Here is a 12,391-nt window from a genome sequence, read left to right as displayed (position 1 = left end):
TGCTGCTCAGCAGCAGGGGAGGGGCGGGGCAGAGGGAGGCCTCCCAAAACAGAGCTTCCTGCCGGGGCCTGTCCATGCCTCCCCTTCAGCTCAGCACTATGGAATGGAAAGGAGGGCTGTTCTATCACTCCCTGGCTAAGCCTGAGCCACTGCAGGCATGTGTCTGCATTTCTGCAATGAAAAGGGAATGTCTATCCACCTCAAAATTGGTTCAAGCTTTACAGGTTAGACTAACCTGCTGGAGGACTGGAAAAGGGCCAACGTGGTTCCCATTTTCAAAAAAGGGAGGAAGGAGGACCCAGGAAACTGTCAGCCCGTTAGTCTTACCTCAGTCCTGGGGAAGCTTTTTGAGAAAATTATCCTGGCGCATGTCCACAAGGGACCAGCAGGGGAGATTATGCTTAGGAGCAACCAACATAGGTTCATTAGAGTCAGGTCCTAACAGACCAACCTGGTGGCCTTCTATGACCAGGTCACCAAATCCCTGGATGCAGGTGTCACAGTGGATATAGTCTTTCTGAACTTTAGGAAGGCCTTCAACACAGTCTTTCACCCCATTCTCATTAAAAAAACTAGGAGACTGTGGTGTCGATGCCTACACAGTCAGATGGGTCACTAACTGTCTGGAGAGCCGCACCCAGAGAGTGGTGGTGGATGGGTCTTATTTGACCTGGAGGGATGTGGGCAGTGGGGTTCTGCAGGGCTCGGTCCTCAGGCCTGCACTGTTCAACATCTTCATCAGGGACTTGGACAAAAGGGTAAAATGCACCCTGTTCAAATTTGCAGATGACACTAAAATATGGGGAGAAGTAGGCATGCTAGAAGGAAGGTATAGACTGCAATCAGATCTGGACAGGCTACAGGGGTGGGCGGAAGAGAACAGGATGGGTTTGAACCCTGACAAGTGCAAGGTACTGCACCTGGGGAGGAAGAACCAGCAGCATACCTACTGGCTGGGTAACTCCCTTCTCATCAGTGCAGAGGCAGAGAAGGGTCATTATCATTATCATTATCATTATCATTATTGAGGCCAATATGAACATGGGCCGACAGTGTGGGGATGCAGTCAGGAAGGCCAACCATACCTTGTCATGCATCCACAGATGCATCTCAAGCAGGTCCAAGGAGGTGATCATCCCCCTCTATGCGACACTGGTTAGGCCACAGTTGGAGTACTGTGTCCAGTTCTGGGCGCCGCACTTCAGGAGGGATGTGGACAGCATTGAGAGGGTCCAAAGGAGGGCCACCCGCATGATCAGGGGTCAGCAGGGCAGGCCCTACTAGGAGAGGCTACGGGACCTGAACCTGTTCAGCCCAGGAGTGACAAGAAATAACGGTCACAAGCTAGCAGAGGGTAGGTTCAGGCTAGATATCAGGAGGCACTACTTCACTGTCAGGGTGGCTAGGAGCTGGAACCAACTTCCAAGGGAAGTGGTGCTGGCTCCTACCCTGGGGGTCTTTAAAAAGAGGCTGGATGAACACCTGGCCAGGGTCATTTGACCCCAGTACTCTTCCCTGCCACGGCAGGGGACCAGACTTTATGATCTGCTCAGGTCCCTTCCGACCCTACCAACTATGAAACTATGAAATTCAGGCTCAGGCTTTTTAAATGTCTGTCCCTAGCCTTGCAGGTTTGTCTAACCTACCTAGGTTGAACCAGTTTGTAACAGCACATACATGCAGGCACATGCCTGCAGTTTCTCAGGCCAGGAGCTAGGAGCACTAGACCAGCATGGCCAGTCCAGACTGAAGCCTTCCACCCGGGTGCCTTCCACCTTCCAAGGGGTTCAGGAGCTGGAGCCAGAGTTCCACGTGTGGGGCAGAAGTTTCCCCTTCCCCACCCCCCACCCAGAGCAGTGTGGTGTGGCCATGGCAGTGGCAGCTGGGGACAGAACAGCCCCCTGCCCCAGCCATCACATAGCTGCTTGTGCAGCTGCAGTCCCAGGTGCTGCACAGGACGGGGGGTGCAGTAGTGGCATGTGGTTGGGGTGGGCAGACCCGGCTGTGGTTCCCCAGGAGCAGTGGGGGTAGAGGGGAGAATAAGCCCCCTCTGCCTCAGGGGACACACTGGCCTGCCACTGCAGCAGCAAGGGGAGAGTGCCCAGCAGACCCAGCCCGTCCCTGCCGGTGGGACAGGGAGTGGGGAATTAAACCCCTCTCTGGCCAGACCCTGCCCCTGGCTGTCCGTGCTCTGGCTGGGGAGCAGAGTGGTGGGGCCAACCCTGCAGGGCTAGAGCAGGGAGCCCTGCCCAAAGCATCTGGGATGCTGGGGGGGCTCTGGTTTAAGTTAAACTAGGAAGGGGTTTGGGACAGACATTGCATAAACCAGTTTGAGCCAAATCAGTTAAGTCTGATACTACATTCATCCAGAGACCGGTTTCAGTCATTTCCAAATTGGTTTCGGCCACTTTCAAACTGGTTTACGTGCACTGAATGTCTGTTCTGTTACAGGTTTAAACCAGTTTCTGATCACTTAAACCGGTTTGTGTGTAATGTCTGTCCCTAGCCTTGAAGTGCTCTGTAAGTAGACATGACATGGAAGAGCCTCTTTGAAAATAAATACTTTGATTTTTAGAAGTAAAGTATCTGGGTAACTATTTGAATGTTTCTTTTCACTTATCAGGTGGGAACTCTCTGACCTCAGTCAGATCAGAACTGTTGGGCTTTTAAGCAAACTGCATGTCAGCCATGTCTCCATGTCAGCCATGTCTAGTACTAAGATCAGAATATAAAATAAACAGGGTAAGCTCATTCTCTAGTACTATAACTTCACTATAAAAACACTCAACTGTTAAATTAGGACCTGGATTGGAACCTCCTATTTCATCTTCTTTGCTGAACTTTCTTATCCTACTTTCCAAAATCCTTCTGCTTCCCTCTAAATTTTAATTTACTGTGACTCCTGCAATTTATTAATCCCCAGATATATTTACACATCACCAATCTCAAAAGAGAGCTGATCACTTTTCCTACAGGTCTTCTAAAGTGACTTAAGTTTGTTGTTTCATACTTAAGGAGTCTTGATGTTTTGATAGATTGTCAGCTTGAAACCCCCCTCATCTCCTGCATGGTCTATTGAAAGATTTGCCATCCTGTGTTCTGCCTATGTCACCCACATGGAAAGGATATAAGACATGTGAATAAGAGTTAAACATTCACTTGGGAGAACTATTCTGGCAATGCCACAATAACTCTTACGGTCAAGGGCCTCTGATCAGGTATGTCCAACTGGGCCAAGCACTGGCCCTGATCCCTGGCTTAAGTGACTGCCCCAGTTCTCTACATCCACAGCTGGACTGGCTGCTAAAAGCACCACTCACATCTTGTAAGCAACCTGCAGGCTCAAGCTGCAGGCATACAGGCTCAGTCTGTTCTAGCAAGCTTTGTGTTCACTCCTTTCTGGTTCACCTGGCTCCTGACTGGGATTTGGCTTTCCCTGACCCTGGTCTTAGATCTTCCCTGAACCTCAGCACTGGCCCAGCTCTCTCTGGTTTTCCAGCCATCCTGACTTGGCCAGGTTCTCTGACTCCTGACCTGGCACTGGTTCTCTGACTGGCTCCTGACATCACCTTATGTCTTGGATTACATCTCTTGGATCTTCCTTCTCAGCTCTGGTAACCTGTGTCCCTGCCCTGCTGACCATCAGGTTACTCCTAGTGGCCTACTGCAGGCCCATGCATTCACCAAACCCTCACACTTACCATATATACCTTCTGTTTGGGGGCTGCTCATATATCTTTTTTTTGAGATTGGGCTCCTACAGCTCAGAGCATTCAGCTTCCTTTCTCTTCTTTGACTTTCCTTTTACACTGGGCATCTGCAATTTCTGCCTTGGCTCGATTCCTAATTACTATATTATTAGCTCTATTTTCATCTGTTCTCAGCTGTTTAGTTTGTAGAGACTTATTTTGGCTGCTCTACATAAAACAAATTGGGCAGCTGAATCAAGTCCACAAACACTAAAAGAAGAACCACATTGAATAGCACGTTATCTGACCAGCATAATTTTAACCCTCACACATGCTCTGCTTGTTTTCATCCAACTGGAGCCCTAATACATTTTTGAATATACAGTAGCACAACAATTAACAGAGTAGCCATATGGCTTATGGCAGCTGGGCCATATGAGCCTCCATTTGCAAAACCTAGACTGCACATTATAAGATACAGAAGGTATTTAATACGTTATGTGTCACTTTATAGGCTATTCCAGTCTTAATTATAAAGTATAAAATGGCACATACAAAGCTATTATATTATGTTCATTACTTGAACAGAAATTATTTTTTCTCATTTATGGTATTTATTCATTTTTAATCCAAGCCATTTGGCCAATATAGATCATGATGTTCTCCGCATTCAGGCTGGCCTGCCCTACTGCTCTCATTATAATTGCTTAGGCAGCCAATCAGGAGTTCTACTTTGGTTTCAGTTTCCTGCCTCTTCTGAAGGCTCCAGAGAACAGCAAAGTAAAGAACAGAAATTAAATTAAGGAAGGGACACTGGTGCCCAAAGCCAATTGTTTCTGGCCTTTGTTAGGTTGTGGTGATGTCTTACATAGGTACAGGTTTCCCTCTCTTTATGCGGGTCTTCTGTGTGTGAAGTCACTCTTACGTAATGACCCTTTTTACACCAAAATAATCGTTATATGCAAGGTAAATTCACTTGTATGAGATCAGTGTGTTGGAAGCCCAAAGTCAGCTGCTTTGTGCGGTGCATTGTGGGAGTGACGCGCGCCAAAATATAGTTTCCTGTGTGGATCTGTGTTCCTCGCTCATTGTCTGCAACACGTGTTTCTGTAGTTGCCATCCCCATTATGATAGTGCCTTGTGCTTGTGTGCACTGTCTGCTGTTGGTGAGTACCAAAATTGTCTTGTAAAAGTGGTAGAAATAGGTCTGGGGGTCAGTACAACTGGGGTCTTGGAACCTATCCCTATTTGTTACATTTTAAGGTGGGTTCCCTTTATGCGAAAATGAGTTGTGTGCCGTTTTCCTGGAACGCATGTACAGCATAAAGCGAGGGAAACCTGTACCTGCAACAGTATACATGGGGGCGTGGAGGGGCGCCATTGAATGTAATGATAAAGTGAGAGCAATGCATTCTGGAATGGGAAAGCACTTTCTTTCCCTTCCCACTCACCTAGAAAGTGGGTAAATACAAATAAAATGAGAGTTTAATTTGCATAACATTTCTTCCCAGAATCTTACAGGTAGAGTTGTGAAATCACCAGGGCCATACTGAGAAATGAATGTGTAATGGAACTGAAGAGAGAGAGGCGAAAGTGTTTCTGATCTTACAGCAGTGGCTCTGTTCCTTTTCAGACTGAAGGAGCCTCTCATTAGACTGAAAGCACCCATGGTTTTAATCAAGGCACCCTGCGAAAAATGCCAGCTCTCAGCTTTCATTCATTTTATGAATATAGAAAAATAACAGAGCACTTCTCCTGTTGCAAATAACTTAGATCACAACAAGTCAGGATGTTTTTGACACTATGGATTCCTGCTTAAAATCTCAGGTTTATCTTGTGAATTATGTGTTGGTGTTTGCACACCTGGAAGTGTTATTATTATGCAGCAGCCCTTAAAAGGATCTCATGGCACCCCAGGATGCCATAACACTTCATTGCATGGTGATGAAGTTGCCAGCAGTGCAAAGAGAACTCACGTGCATCAACTGATGTGTTGCCAACAGATCCACAGAGGTGCTTCTCCCTCTCTACTCAGCACTGGTGAGGCCACAATTGGAGTACTGTGCCTGCACTTCGAGAAGGATGCGGACATGCTCAAGAGGTTGCAGAGAAGGGCCACCCACATGATCAAGAGCTTGGAGCATAGGCCATATGAGGAGAGGCTCTGGGAACTGGGGTTGCTCAGTGTGAGCAAAGGAGGCTGAGAGGTGACTTGATAGCTGCCTACAAGTATGTCAGGGGGGAGCACCAAGATCTGGGGGAGCAACTCTTCAGGAAGGCACCCCTTGAGAAGACGAGGACCAATGGACCAGTGGTCAAAAACTAACAGAGGGAAGGTTTAGACTGGACATAAGAAATAATTTCTTCTCCATAAGGGTAACCAGAACCAGAACCAGAACACACTCCCGGCAGAGGTGGTGCAGTCGCCATCCCTGATCTGGCTTCATAAGGGGCAAGCCTCTGACTTTGAGAGCCTAGCTCTTCTCCATCCCTGGCTGCCCCAGTGATATGTAGTGATCTGTATCTTTTTGACCCCCAGTGTAAGCATGTGTTGTTCTAAAGAGTGCTGTAAATAGTTTCAGAAGTAGGACATCTAGATTCCATTTTTACCTCAGGGAGACGGCAGTCTGGTCCTGCTCCCAGAATGCCCCCCTGACTGGTTCCCCATGACATTCTATTTAATTTAATGAATTGAGTGTTAGGAATACATTTCTAAGCACTTGGAGGAGAAGAAAGTGATTAGGGACAGACAGCATGGATTCATCAAGGGCAAGTCTTTCTTGTCCAACCTGATTGCCTTCTATGACAAGATGACTTGGTTCTGTGGATGCAGAGACCTTGACTTTAGCAAGTCTTTTGATATGATCTCCCACAACATTCTTGCAAGCAAGCTAAGGAAGCACAGGTTAGATGAAGGGCAATAGAAAGGTGGATAGAAAACTGGGTAGATCATCAGGCTGAAAGGGTAGTCATAAATGGCTTGATGTCAAGTTGACAATTGGTATCAAGTGGCGGGGAGGGAGGGCATCAGTCCTGTGGCTGATTTTATTCAATATCTTCATCAGCAACCTGAAAGATGGCATAGAGTGCACCCTAAGCAAGTTTGCAGATGACACCAAGCTGGAGAGAGTAGTAGATACATTGGAGGATAAGGCTAGGATTCAGAGAGACCTGAACAAACTGGAGGATTGGACCCAAAGAAATCTCACGAGGTTCAATAAGGACAAGTGCAAATTCCTGCACTTAGGCTAGATAAAGCTTTGGCTGGAATCATATAGTTGGGGATGGTCCTCCTTTTGAGCAGGGGATTGGATTAGATGACCTCCTGAGGTCCTGAGGTCCCTTCCAACCCTAATTTTCTCTGATTCTATGATTTTAGTGGGCTCCATGCTAGGCCTAGATAGCTATTAAGCACCACCTGGAATCTGTACTCTGTCCTGCTTGTTGGCCTTTTTACTATTAAAAAGACCCTAGTGAAGTGACCTTACTTTTTTTCCTCTGCAAATAGAGACACTGTGCTGTCTTCTGCAAGTTGGTGCATATAGAAAAATCGACTCCTTTGGTAGCTTAATATGACACAAGCTGCTGATTTAAATTTTCCAGGTTCTCTCCATGACTCCAGCTAAGTGAAGGCATGGCTTGTAATGCACAATTTAATCTGTGAATTTTTAGATCTTGAGAGGAGTGCTTAATTTAATATTGTTTCGAATGGCTATTGTCTTCATGCTTGCCTGTTTTCTTGGTTTTTTTCTCTTTTGTAATTACTTCAATGGGCATCTCCAGGTGCACTGCATACATTAGCTGGTGCATGCATTTTACTAATGAGTTAGATGCTTTTGTCTTTCCTTCTTTGCTGCTTTTGTAGTTTTTAAAAAGGTCCTTAATTATGGCAAGCAAAAGCAAAGTTTTCCACGACTTTTTGCTTCCTTTTTCTTCCTTTCTACACCCTTTCAAACTAAAGGGGTTAAAATATTTGCCTGAAAAAAATGGGCTGGAATTGGCAGATGTAGAAAAGAGAGGAAATAAAAACTATTCAGGGGACTTTGGATATAGATTTTCAGTTATTACTTTAAACTCAAAACTTCCCCCGACCATCTGGGCTTCAGAAGTACTTTAAACTGTGCCACGCTGGTGATGGTCTCTACTACAATCCCATGCACTCCAGTTGTGATCCCTTGCTTCCCAAAATCCCTAGGTCGTGTACTTAGGGGCCACAAGGAGAACACTGAACATTAAAGGGACTGTAGCAAGGTTTAGGAGTTAGCTGACAACATTATATCATACTGGTATAATCTATCATATCTACATAATATTGCATTAAAACATGCTAGTTTAATTTTCTAATTTCTAATTTCTTATTTCTTAGCATTATCCGAAATACAGCTCTCCATCAACTATTAAAGTTGGCCTGCTCAATAATAATCTTGCACAAAGCCCATAAGGAAATACCTCTTTTACCAAATTGCATAGCAAATGTCAAAATTCCTTGATATTATTAGATGTACATCATCTTACATTCTCCTTATTAGCATTCAGGTTCTTGAGGGTGCCCTAAACGTATGGCATGTAGATTTTTTAGGTGGAAACTAGTGCCATTTGACTATTTAAAGGAACATTTAATTAAACTGGATTCATTGTCTGCACACGGCAAGGTAAATAAAAACTAAATAGATGGGGTATGATTACATATTATTAAGAAGAGAGATGACTCTAGAGACCAAACTCTTTTAACACAACATTAAGCTGAACACATTTCATATGCACAGGTTAGCACTGGCCTATAAGGAGAACATATTTTGAGACAATCAGCAGAATGGTTATGGGCACTAAACAGCATTTAACAAAATGTGATGTTTCAGGGAAGAAATGATTTCCAAGCTAGACTTAAATATGCTAATTAAAGAAACCAAAGTTTCCCACTTATGCTAAGTAACCTTTTCTAATTAGTCACCCTTTCTGTATAGTCAAAATAGTGTAAGTTTCATTCTATTCCTTATATGAGGTTTACTTATTATATAGTTATAAGGTTAGAATTTAAGGGCCCCCATTCACACCACAGTAGCAAACAGCAGGATTTGTAAGGTTTTAGTTATATGATAGTATGCTAACTCCTCTTTAATTTTTAAGAAAATGTAAGATAAATGAACAGTCATAATTAATAACGTCATTACATATATTCTTTCTCCATGGGAATTTTTTTAAAAAGGCCCATCCCTTTAGTATAACATTTTTGGTACCCTTAGGAATACTTGTGAGTGGGGGTTTAAGTTACTCTGTGCTTCTTCATTAGATCTCCTGAGACACTTGTGGAAACATCTCATTGCCCAAGTATCTCCATAAAACTTGTCACTGCCATGGTAAAACTCACTGAACAATGACTCAACATTCAATGACTCACTAAACAATAGTTAAGTTTGCTCTCTCTGTCACTTCTTACAACAATCATAATCATCTGCTGTTTCCTTGTTCTCTGTCTGTTGACTTTCACCTTATATCTAGGAAGCCTTAAATGATTTAGACCTTCATTTGGAGCTTTCTGTCATGTCTATATAATGCATAGCATAATATGGGCATGTTCTTCAATTGAACACTAGAGACTTGAGGTCTATAAAGGGACCTAATTTGGCCACCTATATTTCTGGCACTTGGAATGCCCACACCTACCCAAGTAATGACGTTGCTGACCTGTACCACAAGCTTCTGCAGGATCTTAGACTATGTGATACCATGCATCGCTGACTTGTGGGGCCCTCTTTGGTATGTGGGGTTATAGAAGGTGTCACCGCATTACACTCACCAGCCCACTTGTTGGAACACTCTGCTTGAATGTGAGGAAATGAGGTTCGAATCCCTCTTGTGCCACATATCTGCTTCAAACCCAGATAACCTGCTTTCAAGGACAGAGCAGTATGGTATTAGTTACTTGGATAGGTGAACACCCCAGTCTTTCTCACTTCAGCTGTTCCACTTGGTATAAAAACTTTCTATTCAAAAGTGGAACAGTTTGAGTAAAAGAGCTTGAAAGAGACTTCCCTAAGAATATCCAATGATTAAGATTCTCTTTTGGCAGTGGAGAGGTTTGGATTCAAATTCCTATTCCAAATGAGGTAGAGCTGGGAGTGAAATGGACCCCAAGGGAGTATTCTGTTACAGAGCATAACAAGGCCTCACTTCCTCCTTCCACTTCTGGGAGAGAGGACTGACTGGGTCTAGCTGCTGGTTCCAGAGGAGAGTTCATGACTGTGAAGGCTAAGTGAAGGGGAGTGCTTTACTCCAGTCCAGCTTTAGTTGTCTCAGTCCTTTGGAAGGGTGGGTCTTGGTCCCAGACCCACCCCTCAGAATTTCCTACTGTCTTACTAGAACAGTGCAAAGTGCTGGCTTTGTAACTCATGTTCTTGGGCACCTGTCTGTCCCCAGGCATTGTGTTAGGCTAATAACATAGGGCAATGATTCCCAACCTTTTTTTGTTTGCAACCCCAAATTGACCACCAATAGGACCTCCCGACCTGGTGCCACAGGGGCTGGTGGGAGCGGAGTGCAGCTGCGGTGGCAGCCCAGGGTCGGGGGAGCCACCATTGTCCCCTTTGTGCACAGCAGCCCTGCCCTGCCTGCCCACCGCTCCCAGGCCATGCATGTGAGTGTGCGTGTGCATGTTTGTGCAGGCCCTTTGCAACCCTACTGTGGACCCCCCATGACCCTGATTTGGGTCGTGCCACGAGGCTGGGAACCAATGCGGGCCCAGGTTGAGGATTTCACTAGAAAGCAGGTTACCAAAATGTTAGATGTCACACTAAGCTTATACTTAGTACAACCCACATAAACCTAGCTCTTGAAATACTACTGCAATACAGATTACTGCTAATAAGAGTGAGAATGATGGTCAGCTTTGCTACTAAGATAGACTTAGATGTTTAGCACCTTCTGTGTGGGTGGCACTCCTTTGGTGGGCAAGTCAATGGCAGTTCCATGGTGATGGAGGGATGTATTCATACAGACCTTCGGTTTGAATCTGCTTCCCCCTAGGTGAGCGAGAGCATGGAAACAGTGCTCTAAAAAAGGGGAAGGTCCCTTTTATTCTAAGGATCCTCAGCTTCTTTTTCATAGTACAGATAGTATCTAAGAAGAAGCTGGTCTTGGGAGTGCTCAGCTGCATCTTTAATGCTTTTCTTGCTCTGACATAAAGGCCATGAATACTAACACTGCATAAACGTATATGTTGGTACAGAGCAGGGTTTCCTTGTCTTAAACTTCCTATCTAATTTACATCTTTCTTCCAGCAGTTCCCATCTTCTAATTTAGCCTATGAAAGGAAGAGACTACTTTTATGTGTTGTTAACCATTGAGCCCCCACACAAACAATAAATAATGTCAGAGCATGAATTTTCCTTTTTTTAAACTAAAACTTGACATTAATGGCTTGGCTTCAAATAATATATTCCTTTCAGATGGAGATTAAAGTTTTCAAAGATGTACCTTAAGTAGTAGTGACATCTGGACATTGAAGCTGGTCTTTAAACTGATTCCCCATCTCTTTCTACAGAACAAGACATTGTTTGTTAACACATTCCATCTTTGGAGCTCATAAATGCATCTACAGCTTTGAGGAGAGCTGCAGCCAATACAGTAATGCACAGGGAGGTAATTAGCAAACATTGGAAGGGTTGATATATACAGATGGGAACTGAAAAGACCGTGATTGTTTTGATATAAACTTTTACATTATTTGGCCTGAAAATCTAAAACGATGTATGATGAACGACCTTACATTACACATCAAAAAGCCATTTGAACAGTAAACCATGACATCTGTGTTCCCTTGTTTTGTCACAATGCAGTTTACCTTCTCCTATAAATCACAACAGAATGAGATTTCCTTAATAATATGTGGATAAATCTGTCCACTCTAATCCATGTTTACTTACTGCAGTGAACCACAGTGAAGAAGACAGCAGAGAGCTATGTGAAATGTGTTGATTTCAGTCTGCAGTGGAATTGTAATGTTTTCCATTGATCTGTTCAGCTTGAGTTCTAACTTCGAGAGACTAATTTGCAGGTTGTTTAAATTGGCATAGTTCAATGGAGACTTGGTCTTGAGTTCAAACAAACCAGAACTTGAAGGAGGAACTAAATTTGAATTGTGGAGCATTCTCTGGATTTGAGGTCTAGACTAGTTCTCTTTACATGCCAAGATATTTCCTCACAACAGACCATAGTCTCTTCTGGACAGATTTGGACCGCCCCATCTGAAAGCCAGGACCCAAGTCACTGGGTTATACCTGGTAAGGCTTGGGATGAGGGACAAGGGGAAAGTCCTAAGACATCTTCATGTCTAATGCAGATACAAATAGTGTATAGAGATGATTTAGGATTTACACAAGTTTTAGGGGCTTTAGGACTTATCTATATGGAAGTACCATAACACATTTAATAGGAGGTAAACCAATAGAGTTCTACAAAAATAATATTTGTATTTTATATCTGTCATTTGGAAATCTATGGTGGGATATAATTCCCCATAAAATTTTGTAGCATGGTCTAAAAAGTTGCAACAAAATAATTATCTTCTATTTGTTGTCAGCAGTCCCTCAATATATGCATGCCAGTCTTCCTACTGGGAACAGGGAGGTCCAAAGATAACTGGGAGGCTGATTGGAGATCTACATGTTTGACTGCAGATGTGGCAAATAAATCTGGGAGGAAGA

This window comes from Alligator sinensis, unplaced genomic scaffold (genome assembly GCF_000455745.1).
Source record: "Alligator sinensis unplaced genomic scaffold, ASM45574v1 scaffold277_1, whole genome shotgun sequence".
Taxonomy (NCBI): Eukaryota; Metazoa; Chordata; order Crocodylia; family Alligatoridae; genus Alligator; species Alligator sinensis.
Note: the sequence above shows the minus strand (reverse complement) of the source record.